This window comes from Taudactylus pleione, unplaced genomic scaffold, assembly GCF_031769625.1.
Source record: "Taudactylus pleione unplaced genomic scaffold, aTauple2 ptg000998l, whole genome shotgun sequence".
Taxonomy (NCBI): Eukaryota; Metazoa; Chordata; class Amphibia; order Anura; family Myobatrachidae; genus Taudactylus; species Taudactylus pleione.
This window is the reverse complement of record NW_028285399.1, coordinates 300874-327649: the sequence shown is the minus strand read 5'-3', so window position 1 is coordinate 327649 and position 26776 is coordinate 300874. Positions and strand designations below refer to the sequence as shown.

The window sequence follows — 26776 nt, the reverse complement described above, 5'->3', positions numbered from 1 at the left end:
ATACACATCACAGACACTCACAAATCATTGTAAGACAAAAATGTAAATGGCACAGGACCAAAAAGAGACAGACTTTTAAACCTAACAAGACTACAGAAAAAGGCAAGACAAGTTACTCAACCAATCAAAAACAATCAATTAGATTCTCTATGTTACAAAATTGAAATACAAAATGTAAGTAAACAATATTCTTCATTAATGTATGATTTGAGGCGAAATACATGTCTGTAAAAAGGTGTGAATACCCCCTAATGTTTTTCAACTGGATTTTTCTTTTAAAAAAAAGTTGATTGAAAAGTATAATTTTCTTAGTTACTTCATAGCTTTTCATAGGTAGTTAATTATTTTTTGAGCTTTTGCACAAAAATAATGTTTCTTGGTTTGAAATATGGCTACTCTATTTTGTTTACTGCAATTCCACAAATTATTTTTATATATCAGTAATTTCCACTGAATCATATTGTGTACAATATTAATTATTCTAGATTTCTTTTTTTATTTAAATCCTTTTGTGAAAATAAATTAATAAATATATTTGTGTTCTGAGCATGTACAGATACAATTCCTGAAGGATATTCAGATATTTACTTTCCATATTAAATTAATATTCATAATATTTTTTTCAATTTAAAGAAATGTTAATACAGTATATTTTCCATTTTAACAGGAACAATTTACAGCATTAATATTTTAAAGAAAAACATTTCTGTAATGCTACTAAATATGTATGAAAGATTTAATCTCTGAAAATTGCCCATTCTCAGATGATTTGTGCTAAAACAAAACAGTGTGGTTTGGCACTCCCAGACCTTAGTAGGTATCAAGAGAAGTGTTGTCTTGTTAATATTAGGAACTGGGCACTCCAACCTGCAGTCAATAGTTGTGTGGCCCTTGGGGTAGCAGCTTGCACTTGGTACACACTGGTGCACCTCCTGTTAACACGCCCCTTTCCAGCTCTTTGAAGCACTCCTTCATGACAGCCTCATTGCTGGTTTTGGATAGGTTACTTTTTCAGCTGAAGGTTGTCGCTCTCCCTAATATTAATATCTCAATGTTTGCTTTTTCTAAATGAATGCATATTAAATTGTTGCATAGGCTATTTCTAACTCATAACTATTTACATACTATGAAGCCAACATAGTCAATTTTTTTCTGGAGGAATTATGGGGAGATCGGTAATGTTTTTCATGTGTTTTGTCCATTTCTTTGTCTACCTTTTGGGATGTTGTTTTTATTCTTATTTATAAAGTACTGAGGCTATTTTTAACTCCTGGTCCTTAACCTGCTTCCTTATCCTCCACCCTGCTCTAGTGTAGCCTCTTTAGAGGTATGTGTTAAGTCATATTTTTATAGCAGTATGGGCTGCTATATCTCAATGCTGAAACCAGTTATTTCCCCTTTACTTTAGTTGCTTCTCCATGAATAATTTCACTTTGAGAAAAGACAGCTAATGTTCCTTATTCATCTTCAGTTTCCTATTCTATAATTTTCATCCATGGTGAAAGTGCTATATATATACAAAATTTTATATGTCCAACCTACAGTACTTCAATTTAGTTTGAATGAAAGCAAATCACCTTGACATGCTGTTGGTTGTACCTGATTTTTTAATATAATGGTTGTTGCTATCCAGACTGTTATCTTTTCTGTTATGTTATGTTTTGGACTTATGATATGTCCCGCCTTTTCCTGTCCCCTCCCTTTTTTTCTTTCTTTACCCCTTATTGATACAGATATGTCCTCAAACACTGTGACTTCAGGCAAGCCAAACAGCCGGCCGGGTCCTTAGAAACTCAGTCATGCTGAGCATCTATCTCAAAAAGTGTATCTTATTCACATAAATAAACCAACTGAAATCAACAAGACTACTCTACTAAAATGCATTGATCAATTTGGTGTGCAAAATGTATGCATCTGTGTGCGAATGAGTCTGAATCTGTATATGAAGTGCAATGATGCAGCGGCCATGGCTTTTTCTCATGTAAAGTTCAGTTGGGCTTCATCTCTGAATTTGTATGTGTTTAAAATGGTTAGACCATGTAATTTTGGTATTGTTACCACTGTTCTCAACTGTGTTTATTGTACATGCAGATTAGCTACAGATACAGTTAGATAAAAAAAGAAGGTAGCTACGTGGGCTGATTATCCAGACACTGCTATAGAGGAAGGGGTTCCTTCCTTCCTTTTTCTCCATGTTGAATGCAGCATGTTACGTTTGCAGCATGTGTTTGATCCTGTTCATACATAAAGAGTTACTGTTTGATAATACTTTCTGCTGCTCCTATATAGCATATCTGCTAACATAAACAAATTCCTGTGCAGATACAATAACAGCACATCATATCTTGTAGAGATGTGTGCGGACCCTGTGTTTTGGTTTTGGCAAAACCACACTCAAGTGTTTTGGTTTTGGATCTCTTTTTACATTGATTAAAAACAGCTAAAATAATGTGTCCTCAAATATCTTTGCTGCAGTTGTGCCAAACAGCCCCTCTCAGCACACCAGGTCCCATGAGACTCTGCTAGTGCATCTTTTTTTTATAAAAACAGCTAAAATCAGGTAATTTGGACCTGTGTTTGTACCTATAGTATTATTAACATCAATAAAATTAATTTCCAGTTATTTCCACTAAATTTTAACCACCTCACAGCACCTGAAACCATGGATGGGATGGACTTACATGCAATCCAAATTCTGGTTTATAGATCAGAGTTCTGAACTTGTCAAGAAGACCAGATTAAGGTCTTGATTCTACTCAGTGCCCTAAAATGATTGGAGCTGGGACTGAGTTTAACTTGGAACCCCAAAGTTTGGGTGTGTTCGGTTTTCAGCAAAACAAACCACTCATCTCTAGTATCTAGTACACTTTGAGTGGCATTTTACTGTATTTTGACAGATCTGTACTTTTCTCAATAAAAACTATTTATGAAAAAAATCTATATATTTATATAATTCAGTTAACTCCATTTGCATAGTAAATTCCCAGAACTATCTTTGAAATATCATGATCATGAATTGTTGCAAAATACGCACACACAGATTCATTCAGAATCAGGAACAAAAAGCTCATAAGTCCATGATTCTAAATAAGTCTCTCCTTTATATCAAAATTATCTACTTTTAACATTTAAGTAAATATGATGCAATTCACACATCTACAGTATGATTATATGTTGATATTATTACACCAAAGCAAGTATTCAATTTATGTGCACAAAATTCAGTGTTGACTGTTTTGCAGCAATATTCTTGCATCATCTAGAGAAGACAATATGTTTCTGCATGATCTTCTTCTACACCAGATTTCTCTGTCTGTGGTGCTAGCTTAGAAATGTTTATCCATATGTCATTTGCCTGTGGGGAATAGCAAAAAATAATAATAATTACATAATTTCAGATTATAATTTATTTCCTTCTACTGTTCTAGCAAGACTATTAAAACAGCTAACTCTCTCGACTGTTTCGAACAGCTAGTTTGCATTGAAAACTTAAAAAAAATCACACAGTTCCTGAGCCTGATAAAATACATAACATTAACAAAGTTATTATTACTGTTATGCCATCTTAGTCATACATGCAAACTGTAAAGACTACAAATGTCTAGATATGATAAATAAAAGCTTTCATTGTGGAAACCTATAATACAGTCAACAGCATTCTAAATCATTATTATACATACTGCACCACCCTTCATCAAATTGACCTCCTGTGGTATCACTAGTGCTGGGCAAAGACCATATTGTTGGGTACATATAAGTCATTATATATTTATTAACAGTTATTTATAATAGTGCATAAATATTCTGCAGTGCATTACAGAAAATATTTGGCCATTTACATCAGTCTCTGCCACAGTAATGTTTACTATCTATATTCAATCCCTACCATATAGTATGTACACACACATAGAGTACACAATAGTGGTAATTTTTTGTTGTTAGCCAATTAACCGCAAAGTATATGCTCGGATAATGGGAGGAAACTTGAGTATCCAAGGAAAACCCACAAAAGCACAGGGAGAAAATGCAAACTCCACACAGTTAGGGCTTTTTTAGAAATAGAACCCAAGAATTCAGTTCTGTGAGGAAGTAATGCTAACTACTACAAAATAGTAATTGGTGGCATAGTGTTGGCCACACAGGGTAATGTATACTGTTCTGTTAACCTATACTTGTCTGTCTTTCTATCTACTTCTTACAATTTTCATAATAAATTTTCTCCAGTTAAAATACACTTTTCCATTACCTTTATTCTTCATGTGTGCTAATTTATAATTGTTTTTGTAGCCACTATTTTTGTTTGCTATCATAAACAACATATGATATGCTTACATGCAAATGTTAGTAACTTTAAAGTATATGGTAAAATGACAAAAAATGTCCCTCTGTGACCTACATTATCCATAAAAGCTCCTATGCAGTCTTTATATTAATAGCTTAAATTTCACTAACTCATTATGTCATAATCTCTTCAGGATGGCTTTATTTTTGTAGCTCCCTTGTCTCAGGAATTCTGGTAAAGAAGGGAAGCTAACTAATTTGGAAAGAGCTGCTCAATGAATGAGCTACAACCATGACTGTAATGAGTTTTGCTGGGGCCATGTGCCACTGGTCATTTGTACCCAAGCAATTCCCCTTCTTCCCTCCATAGCTTAAATGAATCTGAAAATTATTAATTGTTGTGTTAAGATACCAAACAATATCATTGTACATATTTTCATCCCCTTAGCACTATGTTATGGTGTCATGAATATATTTACAGATGTGCCCAAGTTCATTGTGACTGATCTCACCACAAACGTGCACGTAGATCCCGCTATGTGCCACGATACCCTATGGTGTGTCCCCGATTGCGGGAGTGCATCTCCATTCAATCCTATGGAGACGCAAATGCGCATCTTTGAACGCGGAAGTCTGTCTCACGTCGCGCATGGCACAATTCACTTGTGCTACAGGCAAGGATGTAGCTGGGCATATCTGTAGTACCCATTCTATACTATTGACAAAGGTGTTTCCTCATCTAAAACATATATTTGCATAAAAAGTTATTAGAGGGGTATGCACATAAGTAACATATTGGGAGTAGCATTATTTGCTAAACATAAAGCAGTGTGGAATAAAAACATACTATAAAACCTCTACAGCAAATGTCTTAAACTTAAAACAGTGCATGTTTTTCATATATCCTGAAAGAATCACAAGTGAAATAATAAGCTAAACCTGTGGATCTTTTAAAATGTGTCAGTGAGAAATTAATACACCTATGCACCTGGTAGATGACCTAGAATATGTGAACTGTTTGGGATCCTGAGGACCAAGTTTGAGAACCAGTGCTCTACAACAAAGAAGACACCACTATATTGCACATTCATATGATGGCTAAGTTGTAACTTGGTTTAACAACTATACTCTTTAACATTTGTAACAGTTATCTAGTATCTTACATATTTGAAGAAAATAGATTTGATATTTTTAATTGTAAGTCCTGTTACAGAACCTACTGCCAATATAACTGACCTTCCCAATGTTGAGGACATTTTTATAAATTTTATCAGGTACCAAATTGGTTTATGTGAGTTTTCCACAACATTCCCTCAGTAATTTTCTTATTCAAAAATTCCTTCTTTAAGATTGAATAAATTTAGGGGGCATGGCCTGGCAGCCATTGTAGGTAGATGTGCTAACTTAGGGCTCCTGGCTGACAACTATATTAAGCCTATTCCAGGGCCAAAACTAGGATTTTTGTTACCCAGGGCAGGACAAAAATGTGGTGCCACCCCCTCAAAAAAAATATTACAACATATAGGACAAAAAGGATGTGTGTTTTTGTGAGACAGTAATGCCCCTTACAACACATTATTCCACACAGAAATGCCCCATATAACACATTATGCCACAGAGTAATGCCCATTACATCACATTATGCCACACAATAATGCCCCTTACAACACATTATGCCACAGTAATGCCCCTTACTACACATTATGTCACAGTAAGGCCCCTTACACATTATGCTACAGTAATGTCACCCAGTGGCAGCAGCCTCCTCAGAATTGAAAGATGAAACACTATTAAAAATTTACTTTCACATTAAAATGGGATCTTCTAGTAAGACAGCTCCCTCTTTTTACCTGTTCAGGCCACATTTTGGGTGAGCTCTGGTGGCGCAGGATGGTATGGGGATGCCACATGCCAGGGATCAGTCAGCACCATTGTCATTCTAATGTGGGGCCTGTCGCAAACCAATTGGAGTTCACTGATCAGCAGCTGCATCTGACTGGCTGCCAGTCTGCAAGCTCTGATTTGCTCTTGACTGGTGTTACATTAGACAGACAGAGGTGCTGTGTCTTTCAAGCTGGGCTGCAGGTGGCTGCCTGCAGGTCCCAGTGTGCAGCTCCAAACTTACATGTGCAGCTAGCTGGGGTACCCTATTTAGTGTGATGCCAGGGGCACATGCCCCCTTAGCCTCCCTAGTTGTTACCCTACCTATTCCTACAGCCCTGTGACCTCCTCACCATCCCTAAAGTGAATTACCTGGCTCCAATAGAAGGCTCTTGTTGGGAAGTAGAGTCTGTTGAGCCAGGGGAGCCTCCTGTCTCCCTGCAGGTTGCAGCCTATCACTCCCAGGAAAGCCAGGACCTGGATTTTAAAAGGGACCCTGATATCAGTGGCCATGACTCTGCCTGCACCAGCCATCCCTGCTGGATCTTCTACTATCCTGCAGCACCTGAAAAGTGTGGTTCTGCACTTCTGATCAGATGCCCAATCCCCTGCATGACAATAGTGTTCCCAGTCTGGAAGTACCAGCTTTCAGCCCCCTCAGCCATCCACCTACTTGGTGGTCATGATGGACAGAGCATCTCTTGCGGAGGGTACTCCTAAAGCAAAGTGATTGTCGGCTGAACTGTGACCTGTGCCTCCTGGTCAATCTACTGCTCCCTGACTATGGGACCTTAGAAAATCCACACCCTTCTGCTAGACTGTGTTGTGGTAGTGAGTCTTTGTTGGACTTGTATGCTCCAATTCAGTGTCTAGCCCTTCTCCCTAGGCACAGCCTCTCTGTATTGTATTGCAGGGTCATTAAGCTGACTTACCTGCCCTTATTTCTTACTACAGTCCTAACACTGTTTGCCCTTGATAAAGAAACTTGATGGGTATTTTCTTTTCTTCTATTTTGTAAGATTCCTCCTCACATTATCAGGGAATCTGCTCAATAAGTTTATTTTCCTTTATTCATATGACACAGTCGCTCTTGGTTGCTCATTATATTAACATCACACCACAGCAGCATTTTTCTATCTCCCTGTTAGTGCTGTTCTCTATCCCTGTTGCCAAATTATACATGATAACAGACACTCAGACCACTATTTGTATTTTCATTTAACTGTTGTGGGGCTCTCTAACCACAATCTACTCAGTCTCCTTCACCTGCTATATTTAAGCTCTTATTATTTTTCTCCCTGATTTTGCTAGACCTTGATTGCCTGAACATAATGTCACACTAGAAGGCACACCCCTCCATCATCTGGGTGTTGCTACCCCAATATCTTCTCCTGATGAGTACACTTTTTCTTGCCCACTCATTTCATATTCCCTCTTCCCCTCACTTGGCATATATATTTGCACCATTCTCTCCTGTGGCCCCATCCCTGGAGTCCACATAGGCAGAAATATACCACCAAGATGCCTAGGCAAGGGGGAAGTGACCTCAGAACACTTCACCAGAGAAACAAAATCTTGTCAGCAAAGGGGTTGTCCCTCCCCTCCTCTAGGCATCATGGACAAGGATGGCTCACACTCAGGATATAGTTAAAAGACCGATGGCCAGGAAGCCATCTGTCAAAATGCCAGCATCTAAATCCCAACTTGGGACCAAAAACAGGCATGGAAATGCCGAGGCCTGTCTAGATCCTGATGCCAGAATCTCGACAGACAGCTTCCTGAAAGATGGTAAGCTGGCCACTGTTAGCTCATACCCATGGGCGGGGTTAGGTTTAAGCACCCCTGGTGACTCTTAGGGTTAGGCACCCTTGGGGAGGATTAAGGATAGGCTAGGGGGAGGTGGTTAAAGTTAGGCACCACTACAGGGAGGGTTAAGTATAGAGTATGGGGAGGAAAGGTTAGGGTTAGGCACCACTGGAGGGAGGGTAAGGGTTAGGAACCTCCCAGGAAGGTTAGGGTTAGGCACCACCAAGGGAGGTTTAAGGTTAGGGGGGATAAGGGTAGGGTTACATACTTACATGCCCCTATCAGGATATCTAATGATCAGGCTTCTGGTATCAGTATTTCACCTTGCAGCTATTCAGCCACTGTGACTTCATACCCATTCCCTTGCACTCACCTGTCCCTTCAACCAAAGAGGATATCTTAGCTCTCCATTTTCTTCAAGGACTCTCTCTAAACTAAACTCGACAAGCAGTTACATCCATCAAAGCTGAAGTCTCAACCCTTGCCACGTGAACCACTAAACTTGAATCTCACCAAGGGTATCCTGAAAGCCTTGAATGAAACTAGCAGAGACCAGGAAGATTGAATACATTTGCATCTAATGATTTTCTGAGTGCATGGCATACATTGTACGCTGCTCAGACATTTTTACAAATGTATTCATGAGATAGCAATTTCTCTGTTGACATATAAAAGGATATTTCATGGTGGTAACTGGGTGGCAAGGATGTGAATGCACATAAGAGAACATCTCAAGGAGTGTCATGGGCATGTATCCAGAGTTGTTTGCTATTCTAAGTTGTACATATGTACACTGCTAATTGTTCACCGGCATTTAGTATGGAGTAGTTGTAAGTGCAAATTATAATAATGATGGTTGCTCTCATGTATGGAAGATGTGTATGAATAGCAATGTTCGTATAAGGTCACATTAGCACTCTTTTTGCAATTCTTTCTCATTCTGTTCGCAGTGTGCAGCCAGAGATGTGTTTGCATTAAGTGTGACCCAGAATCAGGCCCAGTGCATTCATAAAATAACTGTAGTATTTATATTTTACCAAATTTGCCCATGTAGCTGGTACTCCTCTGCAGCAGTTTGCCATTTTAGGAGCAAATTGATTTTCTTATACTTCAGACTAGGGATGTGCGCTGACCCCGTGTTTTGGTTTTGGATCTGTATCTCCTTCAAGGTTTTGGATCTGGTTTTGGTTTTGAAAACCACCCTCAAGTGTTTAGGTTTTGGATATTGATTTTTTAAATAAAAAATAGATAAAAAGTTTTAAAACAGCTACAATCATGTAATTTATGCAATCCTAAACCTGAAATTTGGATTTAAAATCCGGATGCGAACCGCAAAAAGATCAGAACCGTGACCCAGATTTACCCAGATCTCCTCAGGAAATTAGAACCGTGACTCGGATTTCCCCGGATTCACAAAACTCGGGTGGATTCGGAATTCTGGAGAATCCGTTTTTACTCAGATTCAGACTCAGTTACATTTAGAAGTGCAAATGTCAAACATCAAATTGAACATGGTAATCTATTAATGTAGATTTGTCATTCCCTGTTGTTCTATGTATGCGTACATAAAGACAACTACATAACAATATCACATTGGTAAAGTATAAAGGGTAATAGGATTTTTTTTCCTTTTGATTTGAGCAGATTGAATAACATCCAATATACAATCCCACTTACCAACATATATAAGTTTACTTCAAAATAAAAGGGTGGGGGAACAAAACAAAGGAAGAAGGGGGAAGGAAAGTACAGGGTTTGGTAGATCAAATACCAAGGTGAAATATAAGACTGTAAAACTTCAATGGCCAGTTTATACTTGAACTACCTGAAATAAGTTTACATCTGAGTCCTAAGTACTATAGCTTTATATGAAGGAGATGACTCAATTCAATTGAGCCAAGTTGCAACACAATCTGAGTTTCTCTAGAGCGCTATAAAAGATATCCTCCATGTTTATATAAAAATCGATTTGTGGGCTACAATCCCACACTGAGGGAGCTACCACTGAGTGCCAGCGTACTGGAACAACCACTCCAGCTACATTACTTATATGCTTAAAGAGTCATTTCCTATACTGGGAAATAGGCTTGCCTGTATACTAAAGTAGCCAAAATTCTGGTCATGTTGGAAACCTGGTAACCCAGAAGTTTGGAGGCTAATGTTATAATATTGGACCAAAAGGGTGATATTAGGGGCAGTCCCAACATATATGTATCAGAGTACCTTTATATTTGCCACATCTCCAACATAGAGGAGAAACGGAAGGAAAAAATGTATGTAATAGCACCGGACATCTGTATCATTGTGTAAAAAGCTTCTATTGGGTTTCCACGAATTGTATACAGAAGTGATTTGAAGGGCCTTCTCCCAACATATATATATATATATATATATATATATCCACAATTTATAAGATCCCCATTCTAAGCTTCACAAAATAATGGGTTATCAGGAAAGTGGCCATATATAAGAAATTGGAGATACATGAGATAACATGAGTGGGGTCTGAAGAGTGAGCACATGGTTTCAAGTGTTGTAAGGTCTTTACAAAATTGAGCAATTCCTCCCAAAAAGGAGGCAAACTGGTGAACCTGGAAATAAAACCAGTAATCCCATTCATGAATACTGGCATACGTACGTAAGTCCAAACAGGACTTAAACACACAGTCAGCAACCAAATGTTTAAGCCTAGTAATGAATACCTCCCTACACAAAGATACAGTCCAACCTGAAGCACGTAGAGAAAAAAGAGGATTATCTAAAATAGAAGTTAGAGGAGATATTATCGAAGAAATTCCTGCCTAAGGTGCAATTTTTTCAATAACAATAAAGTGGGCCCTACAGTGGGATGATCCGAATTTATAATTTTGGAGCACCACAGGACATTGTGAAAACAAAGATTAGTAAAAGGAGGATTCCAATTTTACCGACTGTTTTCTCCCTGGACTCCTGGACCTATCCAAAATCCAGTGTAAAACAATAGCCTGATAGTAAGCAGAGTTCATGGGTAATTGCTGGCCACCCAGCATTTTTTGCCTAAAAAAGATGAATATGCTTAAATCTGGGTTTCCTTCCCCCATACAAGGTTTTGGATAACCTTCTGTGCCTCTGCCAAAAAATAAGGGGGGAGTTTCAAGGGTATTGCCTGTAAGCGGTACAGGTGCCTAGGAAGTATGTTAATTTTAACAATATTTATTCTCCATAACCATGAAAATCTCTGTGTAAGCCATGGAGTTAATTCCTGCTGTATTTTAGCCAGGAGAGGTGTGTGATTTAAGGTTATAGTCATATTCAGATATTTTGGAATAAGTATACCTAAATACTTAATATGGGAGGGATGCCAGAAACACGGGAAAGAGGCAATCATAGCAGAGACAGTGTCCATTATGGCAGTAACATTCAGAGTCATGGCTTTCATATAGTTAATTTTAAATTTAGTCAATTGACCAAATTGCTCAAATTCAGCCATGAGGTTTGGCAGAGAAGTCACTGGGTTGGTAATAATTACCAACAAATCGTCAGCAAAAAAGGCCAAGTGGTGATCCCTGGTTCCAAATCTCAACCCAGTAATGTTGGGGTTACCTCTAATTGCACTCACCGAGGCCTCTATACATAGTACAAAAACCAAAGGTGAAAGAGTACAACCCTGGCATGATTCATTATTAATTTCAATCTTGTTGGATAATGTCCCATTTATTCTGACCATTGCTGATGGCACCTGGTATAAAGAGATAATCTTCTGGAAAAATACCTCACCTAGACCCCCACCATGAAACCCCAATCCACTCAATCAATAGCCTTCTTGGCATCTGTGGAGAGAAGCATCATGGGGACAATTTTACTCTGTAAGTAAGCTATCAAATCAATCACTTTAGTAGTGTTATCCCTTGTCTCTCTAGCTGGGACAAAACCAATGTGGTCAGAGTGGATGACTCTCTAAAGCAGAGGTCCAATACAATTCACCATAATTTTGGCATATAGTTTAACAACAACATTTAAAAAGAGAGATAGGCCTATAGCTGGCTGGAAGACAAGGGTCCTTAACCTCCTATGCGATGACAGTGATATGGGCACCAAAAGACTGATCAAAGAAAGGGGAGAGTGGAGAGACTGCATTACACACCCTTAATATAATAGGAACCAGTTTTTCCTTAAAGGCTTTATAATGTGATAAAGTAAAGCCATCAGTGCCTGGCTCTTACCTGTCAGGGATGATTTAAGAACATCCAACAACTCACCCTCTGTAAAGGATTCATCCAAGCTTGTGCAACTTCCTCAGGGAGAATAGGGAATTCAACCTCCTCCAGGAACCTTGTAATTGCAAGTTCATGATTGGCTTGCTCAAATGCTGTATGGTTTGATGTCAAATTATATAAATCCAAATAATAGTTATAGAAGACCCTAGCAATTGCTCTATCTGTAACATGAATAGCACCAGTAGAGTCATTAATTTTACATATATATGTAAGGCACTTCTGGGCCCTGAGAGCCCTTTCTAAAATCCTCCCTGGTTTGTTACTCAACCTGTGGTATTTATGGTGGCAGCGTTGATATGTTTGTTGGATCCCATCATTGAGCATGCTATTTAAAGAGGTCCTAACATTTTAGACCTCTACGTATATGCAGGAGCAAAAGCACTTTTATGAGTTTTTTCAAGGACTTTTTTTTTTTTCAATTGGGCATTTCTGCACTCAGTTTTTTGTTTCTTAAGAAAATATCCAAGTTGAATACACTTGCTCTTAACAACACACTTATGTGCCTCCCAAATCATAACCGGCGATATATCCACAGTATTGTTCAATGAGGTATATTCATCAATAATCTCTACCAATTGTGCCTAACAAGTTGGGTCCATAAGGAACTGTTCATTGAATCACCAATGCCAATCACATGCTGGAGGGTGATGGCGATGTAAGACAGGGGTAATCGGAGCATGAACCCACAATCTGTCATATTGTCATATCTAAAAGTAAATCTAAATATGAATGGCTCACACAAAATAATCTATACAAGAATATGAATTATGTGGGAGTGAAAAGAATGTAAAATCTCTATCTGCAGGGTGTAGCAGTCTCCAGGTATCAACTAATTGAAAATCCAGTAGAATTGAGTGAAATCTCCTGGCTACTTTAAATGTAGTCCTAGTGGTCCAAGCTGAAGTTTCTAAGGGGGATTCAAGTGCCCAATTAAAATCTCATCCTACAACCAGGACCCCTTCTATATGTGTCTCTATTAATTCCAATGATTTGCAGAGAAAATGGGATTAATCTTGATTAGGTAAGTATACATTAACAAATGTAAATCTTTGATAAGCTATAGTAGCCTTAACCAGTAACCCTCTACCATCCCCAATTGGTATATCTGTAACATCTGAAAGTTTAAGGTACAGTATTTAGATAAAATATGGCAAATCCCTGAGCCTTAACACCAGAGAAGTCATTAAAGTAGACCTGAGGAATGTGACAAGAGTGGATACCTGGAGAGAAACCCATTTTAAAATGTGTTTCCTGCAAAAACATAACATCAAACCCATCAACATGTAATAAATATAATTAATGAGACCTCTGTTCATGGATATTTAGGTCTTTTATGTTATTAGAAAACAATGTTAACTTTGCCAGAGAAAGGGTATTACCAGAGACGTCCACAGAGAAACTAACTTCCAACCATCCACTGTCAAAATACAATCCTAGAGTACAAACTTCACCTGCAGGAAAAATGGTGGAACAAGATTGAGAGGGGAAAAACACAAGGGTATATAGGGAAATACAGACAAAAATGCACAGGGGAATAATAGTATCAAATTGTAAAGATCAATAACAAAACATCTCCTCCCACCATGTGAAAATACATGTAACATAGAAAACAAGTAAAGACAGAGTTACTCTGCAGTGAAAGCTATGGGAACCCGAGATGGATCTGCAATGCATTGGTGTATAAAGTGGAGTAGTATAGTCTATGACATGTGTTAATATATTTTTGTATGCAAAATGGGTTTAAATGCACTTATAGAAATGTCAAATGTCTTAACCTTTGGAGACAAACTGCACGTTAGACATCCTCACCAAGGGATGGATATGATAATTACCCTAGCCTGGCAGTGGAGGGTTGGGTGTTGACTGAAGAAGTATTTCCTTTGAAATGCAGGCTAAGGAGCCATTGTGTGTCTGTGTACAATACCAAGCAAATTTGTAAAAGACAAGTTGTTTGTGTTTAGGAAGCTTCTATGTTGTGTAAGAGCTTAGAAGGTGTTAAGACTCAGAAAGCCCAAACTGGTTTAGTCATAGACATGCGAAAAGACGAATGCAATAGGATTTTGCATTATATTTACATTTTCAGAAACAGTATATGCTAGCTCAGTTTGTTCTTAGGAAACCAAATGTTTTTGGGTGGTATCAAGGAAATTGATTTCATTTCTGTGAAATGTAAGACATATTTATTTATGTTTTGTGAGATAGCCTGATTGGCTAGAAGGAACCCAGGGCGGACTTACCCCCTGTGGTAATGTGTATTTGAGTGGCATAAAAGAAGGCTTCATGTTTGGTAAAATTGTAAAACCCTGTAACTTCTTTGAGCAGAAGAACTGCTTGATAAAATTTCTTGTATGCTATGTACCCCTTCATCCGGAAGGACAAGTCTTTTTAAAGACCACTGAGCAATAAACATCTTGCCTTTACTTCGAATACATCTGTACCCTGCGACCAACAGAATTGCGCCAAAACGCTATTCCATTCTCCTGCTGTTCTGGGTAAAAGCTCAGCATCTCCAAGTTCGAGCCCTCTGCCAAGCTACTGTGCAGACCTGGTCCATTGCGAGGGATCAGGTGGGAATAGCTGACACCAAACATGAGGTGTGTCTGCAGTTAGTCAATGCATATGCAGCAGAGCGGTTCCAGGTGCTGAGGTAGGAGCCTGATTGTATGTAAAAAGTGGTTCCAAGCGCCACTGAAAGGAGCTTGGTGGTGGCAGCTTCAGTAAATGCCCACGGCGCAGTGGGCGGAGTCAGTGACAGGTGGTCACTGATGTGAGTGGGAGTCCAACAGCACTAACCCGTGACCAGGGCCGGCCTAGCCTTAAGGCGTCTGGTCACACACTGCTTAAAATATGATTGTTGAAATGTAGGTATGAAATATGGTTAATAATTTAGTGTGTAAGTATATAAATTATCTAGTGTTTGCACTCTCTACCTGTTTAAATGAAAGGCAAATAGTATATTAAATAATAAAATAAATTAAAGAAAGAAGTTTTATTGGTCTCAACAATTCTAATTTTGTATGATATAACATTGTATATAAGAAGGCTATGATTCACTAAGAAATTCACTAAGAAGTTATGCTCCTTGCAGGAGACATGACAGCATGGGTACCTACTTACAGCCACATCTCCTACTAGTGAGGAGAAACAGAGATGTACTGGCCAGGCCATCACAGAAGATGTGCCCTGCAGCAGCACACTACAGGGAAGCCACTGGCAGTTAAACAACTTTTCCATCTAAAGGCCCCCATATATCATCAATCTTGAACAATTTGAAGATTTGATGCCTGACTTTAGGATTTCCCAATCTAGCAATCTGCACCTGTACATACAGATCTTTTCCAATGATTTGCAGATCAATTTCAGCAAATACAGATCTGCCAATCTTGAATGTCCCATCATTTTACTACTAACAGTCTGAAAATCTGCTGATTATTACCATACACTAGCAATCTGCAGCCCCAATCAATCTGTGAATTCCAACATGTTGGACAACCTGATTTATCAATTCAAATCACTTTTTGGTTGAAATTTGAGATCTGTGTGCCCCATGCATTGCAGATATTTTTACACAATCATCTGCAAATTTCAGAATTGCCACAATTGATTGCTGATGTATGGGGGCTTAATTAGGAACTGTTTTTCAAATCTCAAGTCAGACCCCTTTTCCACTGTGGCTCTGATCTGAGTTATTCCCGAATTGGCACTGTTCACACTGCACATGGGTGAACTGGAACATTTCTCTTGGAGCTTGGAGATGATGGAGATAACATAATCTCCAAGAGCAAAGAAATCTGGAAGTCCCAATGCTGTAAGCATAACCTGGTTTACCAGTTTGCACTGCAAGGTTACACAGCTCATTCCGGTGTGAAAGCCTGCAAGCTACCCAGGTTTGATTGGTAGGTCACTTGACCTGAGAATCCAAAACTTGCCCCTTTTACACCTAGCAGCAACTCAGGTTAACCCTGCAATAACCTGGGTTTTAGCTGTGGTGTAAAAGGGGTATCACTGGGTGCAGGGGGAGGATCATGCACCATATTGTAGCTATATTTTGGCAAGACATAAACTAGAGGTGAATTGTGGATAAAATTGAGAGAAATTTATCTATACACATTTGACAGATGTTTTGGTCAAAAGTGAAACATGCTTGCCAAATGACAAATTTGCTCCAACATTCATGGAAAAGTTAACACTATTGGGCTGAATTTAAGTCAAATGCAAAGTGACTGTAATTGCATGTAGCCGTGGAAACTAGATTTACTACCTCATACTAATGGGAGATACTTTTCAACTAATGCGTGGGTTTGTGCACGTGCAAGCAGAAACCAGTGCCACCCAATGATTTAAAGCTAGTTGACACAATGGTTGCCATTAGTATCTGTACTTGCACCAGCCCTATGCCTCCCTTCCTTATATGCACATCTCAGAATCGCTTGGAGCCCGCAGCACTCCCATGTATCTCCCACAAATCAGGGTGCTTATATATGATCCCTTTGTCACCACCCAGTTCCTGCCTAAAAATGCCATTTAGACATAAAGACAGATCCGGCCAAGTTCCATCCAACTCAGAATAGGAGGGAGATACGTAATTATGCGTATATTATTTTCTGTGCATGCACTTCATGCAAAAACTTTCTATTTGTGTCGATGCTAAGAGATCAATACAACTCAGTATCAGGCCTTACATGTGTAAGCCTTTACATGTATAATAAAATTTTAAAATCACTGTTTTGTAAAATTTGGACTTAATTCCTATGGGTTGTAATTTTTTTATTCTCTATAAATATTTGTTTTGTATAAGTAAGCACCAAAGAGTGTATTGTTAGTTTCTGACACCTGTTTGAACTAAAGAATGCTCTTTTGTTTACACATCTCCCATAACATCAGGGGCAATTACTTAATTACCAAGTTAATGACCTTATTTGCTTGTGGTGTGAAAGTAATTTATTTAAGTATGTTCTGGGATTGAAGTAATTATCTTCATGCAGATGATAAAAATATGTTTGGAAGGCATTCAAAATTATAAATACTTTTATGGGAATGAATGTAAGTGGAAGAAACAATAATATAAGATATACAGTACACAGTATATAATAAAAGAAAATGTATAATTGCTAGGATTGCATAAATGTATAAATTCAAGAATTAAGGCAATTACTTGTATATTCATAATCATATACAATCAATATCAACTCTTTGTTAGTGGATAACATAAGCACCCTGTTAGTGGATTACAGAAAAACTATCTGACAGATCTTACAAGAAGCATCTAAATGTAGGTAAGCTTGAAAAACCTGACTTTGGAAAAGCTAAATATAATTTTTCATAATAATAGTGTTTGTGTCTAGGTGACAGCACAGCAAGGAGTTAATGAATCAATGTGCAGTGGAGGTAATTTGAAATATTTATTAATCTAAACACAGTATAGACAAATAAAATAAAATAAAATAGGTTTAAATATTGTGATTAAAGTCCATCTATTGCAGTGACCATATAAGTCTGATTGGTATAGAACAGATACTTCAGTCTCTGGCATGCCAGGATAGAAATAAGTACTGGGTAAGTCACAGATAAAATTTGCAAATCACAGCTCATCAGCTGGAAAGATTATATTGTAGCAAAAGTTCCGGATCTTAGTTTGGCAGTTTCCGATGTTGAATACAATGTATCAAAAAGATGTAGGTGGATACATGTCTCTCCTACCTTGTCTTCCCAAAGTCCTGAGCTGTTCTGAGTATATACTCACCACATGTCCGAGTGGCTATAGTGCTGTGAATGCCACCCGATCTCTAGCTTCCCCTCCTGTCCTCCGCTCGCGTCTTGAGATGTTTAGGCTTGCTTGGCGGGTGTTTCCGGCAGTGAGCGTGCACGCTGATCTCCGTCGGAAAAAACTGAAGAGTGGAGTCTGTGAAGCAAGTTGAGATGGGGGGAGTGGCCAACGCATTTCACCTGCTTGTGCTTGTGCGGGCTTTGTCAGATATTGGGTGGCATTCACAGCACTATAGCCACACGGACGTGTGGTGAGTATATACTCAGAACAGCTCAGCACTTTGGGAAGACAAGGTAGGAGAGACGTGTATCCACCTACATCTTTTTGATACATTGTATTCAACATCGCAAACTGCCAAACTAAGATCCAGAACTTTTGCTACAATATAATATTTCCAGCTGATGAGCTGTGATTTGCAAATTATATCTGTGACTTACCCAGTACTTATTTCTATCCTTGCAGAGACTGAAGTACCTGTTCTATACCAATCAGACTTATATGGTCACTGCAATAGATGGACTTTAATCACAATATGCATTTGCTTTGATTATTTTAACCGATTTTATTTTATTTAATTTTTCTATACTGTGTTTAGATTAATACAAATTTCAAATTACACCTCCACTGCACATTGATTAATTAACTCCTTGCTGTGCTGTCACCTAGACACAAGCACTATTATCACATACCTCTATTTTGGTGACAATGGGAATAGTCACCTGTGTCTAAAGCTGCAGCAGGAGTCCCTACCCTTTAACCTAAATCCCCAGGAGCGCACAACACCACCATACAAAACTAAACAATAATTTTTTATAATGTTGTTGTTTGGATAATGGAGAACCAATGCTAAAGCTGACAGCCATTAGACCCAAAGACTACAGCAAATTTTTATATTAATGTCTGCTGCAGGTGGTTTGGGTATCCCTGTTGTGTTTTGAGGGTTTAATAGGTTAGATATCCTATTATAGCTGTATGTAGGTGTTAGGGTGGGTATTAAGGTTTATATATAGTTGGCACCTTCTTTGAGGTATCTTTGGTGCTGAATTTGTCAGGAAGTACATTGTGTCTGCTCTTCTTTATTTAATGAGTTATTGTATTGACTTTTAATCAGTATCTGTATTTGAGTCTGTCTTTGTCATTTCTTAATACTACCCTATATCTGTCCTGTCTTTTATTTCCTGTACTTTGTTTATTTTTCCCACCTTTTCTTTTGAAGCATTTATCTTTTCCTTTTCTCCTATTGTGTTCTTCCCTACTTGTTTCTTTTTCTCATACTTACATTTTAAGGATTCCCTGTCATAACCACTTATCCTCCTTCTACTTTTAGGAAGTGTCTGGGCCTTGTTTTAGGGTTACACTAATGGCTTAGGGTTACCACATCTGCTTAGCCAATACTGAGCCACCTAGGGACATCCATTTGCAGATACAGTAGCTAATTTGTAGCAGGTAGCTGTAGACTGCCTTTATGGGCCATTTCCTGTATGGGAGTGGCCTGGTACATGTGCCAAACAGTGTGTGCACATTTGACCTGACCTCAGCTGTCATCATAGGTTGCCCACTTGGCATGTGCGATATGGGATTAGGCATGCATAAGGCATAGGATTGAGGGTCTCTGGCATGCCTTATATTTGGTGGGGACACACCATAGCATGGTAACCATGCAGAATTAGGTGCAGCAGTCCAGAACATGGTGCCCAGACATATTTGTACTGTTAATATGAGAAGGAGTTTGCAGCACTGTGACTCATGTTGCTCTCACTGAGTTGCTTAAACCTTGTGTTTTGACTAGATATGGATATATCTGGACCAATTTGGGAGCATTTTGTACACTTGCTGTGCAGTCCAGAGCTATGGACACCAGTGCTCATCCACACATGGTTAGAATGGCTCCTGTGGTGACAACAGTTACAGGGTGGGGTGCAGTCTTTCACAGTGGAACAACCAGAATGGTGCAAGAGTTTGTTTGATATCTTTGATTCTGGGTTTTCCTGTTTTGTGGATGTGTCAGCTAAAGTAGGGATTTCTTTGTACTACATTTGTGCCCATGACCACTGTGCTGCCCACCGCAACTGGTTTGGTTGCTATGCATCTCCCCAGGCATTGCAGAACATTTAAGTGTGGATAGTGACTGAAAGTTCAACTGGTTTCGGTTTTTGGGTTGAGCATTTCCCAACCCTGTCATTCCTCCTCCTGCTGTGGGGGGTACTGCACAACAGGCACAATATTTGCTGGCCTTGCCCAGTGCCTTGTTTGTAAAGGGAGCATCCAATCATCCCTTGACTTTTCAGAGTCTGGAAAACAGATTGGCCTAAGGACATGTTTAATCTCAAGGATGATGTTTTGCATCTGCTCTTGGTGTCATCTTGTAATTGGACTGGTGAGTTGCCAGAGTTTTTCCTTGTTGTCTGTGATGTTTTCAGGGGAAATAATTCCTTCACATTTAGTGTTAGCTCTAGTGGTTCTGGTTACCAAAATATCAAGGTTGCCAGGTTAGTCAGGTAGCAAAGGTATTTTAGGGCCATAGTATGCATACTAGTAGAAGCAGAAGTGAGGATGCTGGTGGTTGTCCTGTGGGTGTCACAGACTTGGGGTTTTGAGACTGTGTTCCTGGTCTGGGTCTTGGACCTGTATTATTCAACTCAGATGCTCTCTGGAGGAGAATTGGTTTGATGAAGTTCCTATGTATGAAAGAGTAAATAGGACTAAATGGAAATTATGAGTGCATGCCGTTAGATGGTAGAAAGCTGACGACAGCACAGAATTGTGCCAATGTTGCGGCAGTAGCCATAGATTAACAGTCTAGAATTTGGAAATGGCTTTGAGACCCGATGGTGGCTGATAAAGTGATGGTGGCACAGGAGCTGTGAGGTGCAGCTAGGAAGCCGTATGAAGAATGGCGGTAGCACAGAGCTACTTCAAGCGGCTGGATAACCATATGGTGATTGTGGATAGCACAGAAGCTACTTGATGCAGCTGGAGAGCTGTATGGAGATTGATGGTAGCTTGGAAGCTACTTGGTGCGACTGGGTTGCCATATGGAGATTGATGATAGCTCAGAAGCTACTTGGTGCAGCTGGGTAGCCATATGGAGATAGATGGTAGCTCAAAAGCTACTTGATGTGGCTGGAGAGCCACATGGAAGTTGGTGGTAGCGCGGAAGCTACTTGGTGTGGCTGAGAAGCTGTAAGATGAATGATGTCAGTATGGACTGCTTGGAGCATCTGAGAAGCTGTAAGATGAATGGTGGCAGTACAGACTGCTTGGAGCGGCTGAGAAGCCGTAAGATGAATGGTGGCAGTATGGACTGCTTGGAGCGGCTGAGAAGCCCTAAGATGAATGGTGGCAGTACGGACTGCTTGTAGTAGCTGAGAAGCCGTTTGGAGCAATAATTACTAGAAGGTAGTAATTACTTTTAGGGAGCAAAGTGAGGAGGCTAAACTAAGGGCTTGTTGCACTGGCAACTTGTGAGAGCAGTAGAGATCCTTTCATAGGAAGTGCATTTTGCTGATTGGCTGAGATTGAGGGAGAAGCATTCTATTGGAAGAGACAGTGCCACATGGGCAATCCAAGATGGCCGCACACACAGACCAAAGGACCGCAGCTGAGCACATGTGTGAGATGCCGGACCTGAGGCAGCAGTCAGAATGCAGGGGCCAGCGGAGAGCAGGAGGAGAGACCACCCACATTGAGAGGCAAGAGGAAACCTGCAAGAACTGACCGGTGGAGAGCCAGAGAGTAGTGATGCAGCATCCTGAGAGGTAAGTGCCAGGGTCTGATTCTGGGGTCTCTGTTGCAGGCTGTGACAGTGACAGTGGGTCATTGATTGACTGCTGTGCTATGCTGCATGGTTTGTGTCCCAGGATGTATGATAGGATCTTTGCATAGCAAGTATGTTGGTGTATTTGACATTATATGCAAGGCTATAAAGATGAATTAGTTAATATCATTGGATGTTAACTAAAATCTTTTGTGAATCTTTATAAAAACCATTGAATGGATTACTTACTTTCACAAGACTTATACTAACCAAGTTTATTGTTTTTTCTTGAGATAGATTGATCAGTGGTTTGATGATTTGTGCAGGACATGTTTACTGGTTTCCTCATGATATCAGACTAATACTTTAAATGTTGATTGATTTTTTTTTTCATTGTGTCTAATTTTTTACTCATTACATTTGCTTATGGTTTGTTCCCATTCAATTTTTTATACTTCTTCATTGCTGCTAATTTTCATTTAATTGAGATATTTTATTTTAAATTTGTGATATATATATATATATATATATATATATATATATATATAACACATTATCAGGTTGGGTATAGGATGATGGTGCACTGGATCTTGGTGGTCAGAATCCTGATGCCTGCATCCCCACAGGGTGAGGATACTGACACCTGTTGTTAAGTATCCTAACCCTAAACTAAAAACCTCCCTCCCCACACCCTGAACCTAACATCCCCCTAGTGCCTAAATCTAACCCTCCCCCCAGTGCCTAACCCTAACCTTCCTCCAAGTGCCTAACTCTAACCCCTAACTCCCCCTAACCCCACTACTTGCCATCAGGATGCCGGCACCAGGATTCTGACAGGTGTCAGGATTCCGGTGCCGGCTTTCTGAGCACCAACATCCCAACAGCCTAGATTTTAACTACCTCCCCAAATTATCAAAGAGGTACATTTATGTGTAATTGTGTATTTTCATGAATATTTATATTTATGTAACTTGTTTCTTACTTACAGTGTATATTTATGATTTAACACACAGCACCATCTAACTTTGTGTTCTAGTATATTTGCATGGTTTGAGGCAGTGGCACTATACATTTGGTGTAAGGCAGCAGTGTGTGTTCTTCATTACATTTTTTTTGTATTTTAATTACCAATATTTGATTTACTGATTATTGATACTCTGCATTGGCATGAGTTATAAATAAGTGCAGCACATTCTACTTTTTTGTGTTAATCCATTTTCTGTATTACCCACTATATGGTTCAGTTAATGCTCCAATTCTAGAGGATTTATACCTGGTTGGTAATCAATCCTTTGATGCTTCCTTGAGCACAGTGAACACCTTTGGGTAAAGTATACATAGGGAGAGAGGCCCTAGATTGCACACTCTAAGCACAATGTGAGGTGCTACTTGCTGAGACTTGGATGTGGAGGTAGCCTTTTGTCTGTTATCTTTGTACCCTGATTCATTCAAGTTTGTGGGGTTCAGAATGGAGGATGGCTTCTATATTTATAAATGTCTACACTTGGGTTTTTTTGGCATCACATGCATACTTAGAGCCTTGTAGCACTTTCCTTCAATGGTGCATTTAAGCGGGCACCCAGAAATATGGGTTAGAACACTAACCTGATATCTTCCTGTTTGTTTGTATGGCTTTATCATCCTGTTATGCAGGGTTGCAATTTTATGTTATGGTTTTGTTTGCAGAATCAAGACTCAGGGGCAAACGCAGGAATATTAAAGGGGGGTTTCCAAAAGGTTGATTTAAAAAAAACAAAAAACAAATATACATATATGTATATTTGTATATATATAAATAAAACCAGAAAACTGTTTTTATTTATGTAAGCAATGTGGTCACAAGCCACTTGCACCCCAGTCCTAGGAATGGTGAGTGCAGGTTTGCACCCCAAATCTGGGAGTGGTGAGTGCAGTGGATTTCTGACTATATATATATATATATATATATATATATATATACCATGCATAGACAATAATGACCGCAAAATAGATTGTTTTTTTGGAGAGGGTGAAGGAGATAATGTTGTGTGGATAGGAATTCTGCCACTGTTGTCACTTCACACAGTGGAGACTCCAGGCTCCATGCTGGTACCCAGGACATATTTTAACCCCAGCAGCACATAAACAGAGATAGTGGCTCTCTGTGACTCTGACCAGGACAGCACATAAACAATTATATCCCCATTCATTCCTTCCCCTGTCACATACAGCAGCACACATACCCTGTCACATACAGCAGCAGCAACACACACACACACACACACACACACACACACACACACTGTCACACACAGCACACAGCATGCACCTCTCTGTACTTCCTTCATCCGAGGAGTTAATTATTCCCGAGTCAGCTTGCCGGGCTGAAGGGGACTCTGGAGAAGTGAAGGGTGAGGAATGCAGGCTGTCGTTACTGTTACTGCCGGGCTGCTGGGTGTCAGTGATCATCCTTCTCCCATGCTCCCTGCTCTGGGAGGACTGTAAGATAGTGCCCGAGCAGATCCGATCAAGGAGGGTGGCCTGCCTGCGGCTGGTGCAGGGACGGAGACAAGGCTGTCTCCGTCTCTGAAAAAAAAAATTGGTCTGTCAGGGGGGGTTTCTAGGTACTCAGAAACCCCCCCTGCGTGTGCTAGTGAGACTGATTCTGAATCATGCTACTATCACCTGTCATATGATAAAGTGACTAAGTTATGTGATGCAATTGCTTTAGCAGCTGGGAAAATTACCTTGTTATGTGATCCCCATGGGCAGTTTTCTGTAAGAGACTAGAGCATGCTACTGGAGGTGTATGCAGGCCATACAAGTTAATAAGGTTGTCCACTGAAATCAGTAGGGATCTCCTAGTCTGGGATTATTTTCTTCTACAGTTTAACAGTGGCCTTTTATAGCAATTTTGGGGCTTATTTGGATGATGCTTTATGAACTACCTCAAGGCCTGCAGAGTGGGATGGAGAGGGCTTGACCAAGAATTTGCTTCTGCAGAATATTTTTCCTATTGTTTTAATTAATGAGTTGTGAGGGGAGAGCATTCAAAACAAGAGCATCACATTTTGGTTCTAAAACTTGGAACTAGATCAACCAGCAGTGGACTTTTTTGTTGATGGGGGTCTGCCTGATTGTGCAGGTCTTCCTGATCTGCAACCTTGTGTTTAGGGCTTGGCATATAACTGGAGTTGAGAATTCCTTTGCTGACAATTTCTCTAGGCTGAGTTGTGCTAGATAAGTTACTATGATTTGTGCCAATAATTTATTTTATGTGTAACTGTTATCAATCTAGGTATACATACTCTTTTTTGTAAAAGATAATCAGTGCCTAAAGTAAGTAATATTGGCATGGATATTGTGTGCAAATGTGAACTATTGTTTAATTAAAAGTAAGAAATTACTTTTTTGCAAATATTTTGAGAAGCTTTATAGCTTTAAATTCCAAAAATGTATGTCTTTACTTGTAACAAGAAACAGGTACCCAGATAGGACACAAGCATGTGGTTATGCTAAATTTAAACACCCTTTTACAGATACAGTAAATACAGTATAATTTTTATAAGAATATTTAGTTTTGCTTTATGAATTAAGACATTTAACATTGCAAATTTCTAAAATTGCTAAATCATTTCTTGTTACATGTTTATCAATTTTTTGGTACTAACAATCTTACAATGTCAAACTAACAATAAGATGTACCATCTCTGCAAGTGTATGTAAAGTCCTGGAGATCATCTCATTGACCAATGAGAACAAAAGTTTTATTAGACTCAATGCTAAGCATAATAAAGGAAGTGTACAGTATACAGTATGTGTAATGAGAGAATAATTGTGGATATTACATTTGGCACTTTATGCATACTGATTGTAGGGAGAATTTAATCATTACTGTACATATTGTTCCAAAATAAAACAACTATATTATTAATAAACCAACCAACTGGACCTTTTTTATATTAATAGGGTACTTTTCACTTTATCAGGTCCCTTCTTTTATTTGACATATAATTATTGAAACATGGAGGGCCTAGCTCATTGGATGGTTGCCCTTGGGATGTTAAAGATGTATAAATCCATGTTGGCTGGATTGGATTTTTTCATGACCTAAATGAACATACAGTATAGGTAAGAATGGTCATCAAAAGATGAATTCTTATATGTGTGACCTCTGTGTGGATGTTATTTCTAGGACAGTTGTTGCCACTTAGTTTTTATGTGTCTGCTTGATAACCAAGATGTTAAAAAAGTTTATTTAATGAGGAGGTTTTGAAAGACTAGGCTAGAGCTGCTCCTGCTCTGAATCATAAAAGGTACCCTTTGACCTGCATTGGCTTGCTCATTTGTTTATGGTTGTTACTGTAGTATGCTGTTCCCTTTAGTAAGGTATGCCTTTTCATTTGGCCTTTGTTTTGGCTTTTCATGGGGCTTTTCACATGGGGAGTTACAGATGTAGCCACGTTCATCCATCCCGCGAAGAGTACGCAGTGCGGCATGGATGGCATGACTGGTGAGCCACTGTCTATTATGCACACATGTGTACATGCATGCTTGCCATAGACTTCTATGTAGAGAACGTTGGCTGTGACTAGTCACAGTCCGGTGAATGTTGCACTATGACGCATTGTGTATGCCCATGCATATGCATTGAAGGATGGATGATCATGGCTACATCTATAGTTGCACTGGCATAAATTAGGGGGTCCAGATTCAGCTCCTCCTCAGTCAAAGGGAGCCAGGCGCTGCACAACAAAAACATCACAGTAGAATGCCGGGCTCCAGATCACTGAGGAGAAGCAGACAGTGCTGAGAGAATCACTGCTGTTAGCCTGGCATCTCCAAGAGAGCTGGGCACACCTTCAGAGTGAAAAAAATGAGGTGTGTTAAGAATCCATGCCCCTCCTAGCGAGGCCAAGCCTCCTCATTGGATGCACGTTCTGTTTTAACTAATCGACTGGTAGTCACCGACCCTTGTGACGCCACTGGTTAGTTGCACCATTAAAAATTGCAGTGGTCTCTCTGCTGCATTGTATTGTTGTCAGCAAG

General features: G+C 39.3%; 1 long non-coding RNA gene across 1 annotated transcript in view; it reads right to left on the bottom strand.

Annotated features, from left to right (window-relative positions):
- Window positions 1-3217: 3217 nt before the first annotated feature.
- Window positions 3218-26776, bottom strand: part of LOC148454347 (uncharacterized) — a 50500-nt gene continuing 26941 nt past the window's right edge. The window contains exon 3 of the long non-coding RNA XR_015874813.1: window positions 3218-3355. This is a non-coding gene — a long non-coding RNA (uncharacterized LOC148454347). The remainder of the gene's footprint in view (window positions 3356-26776) is intronic.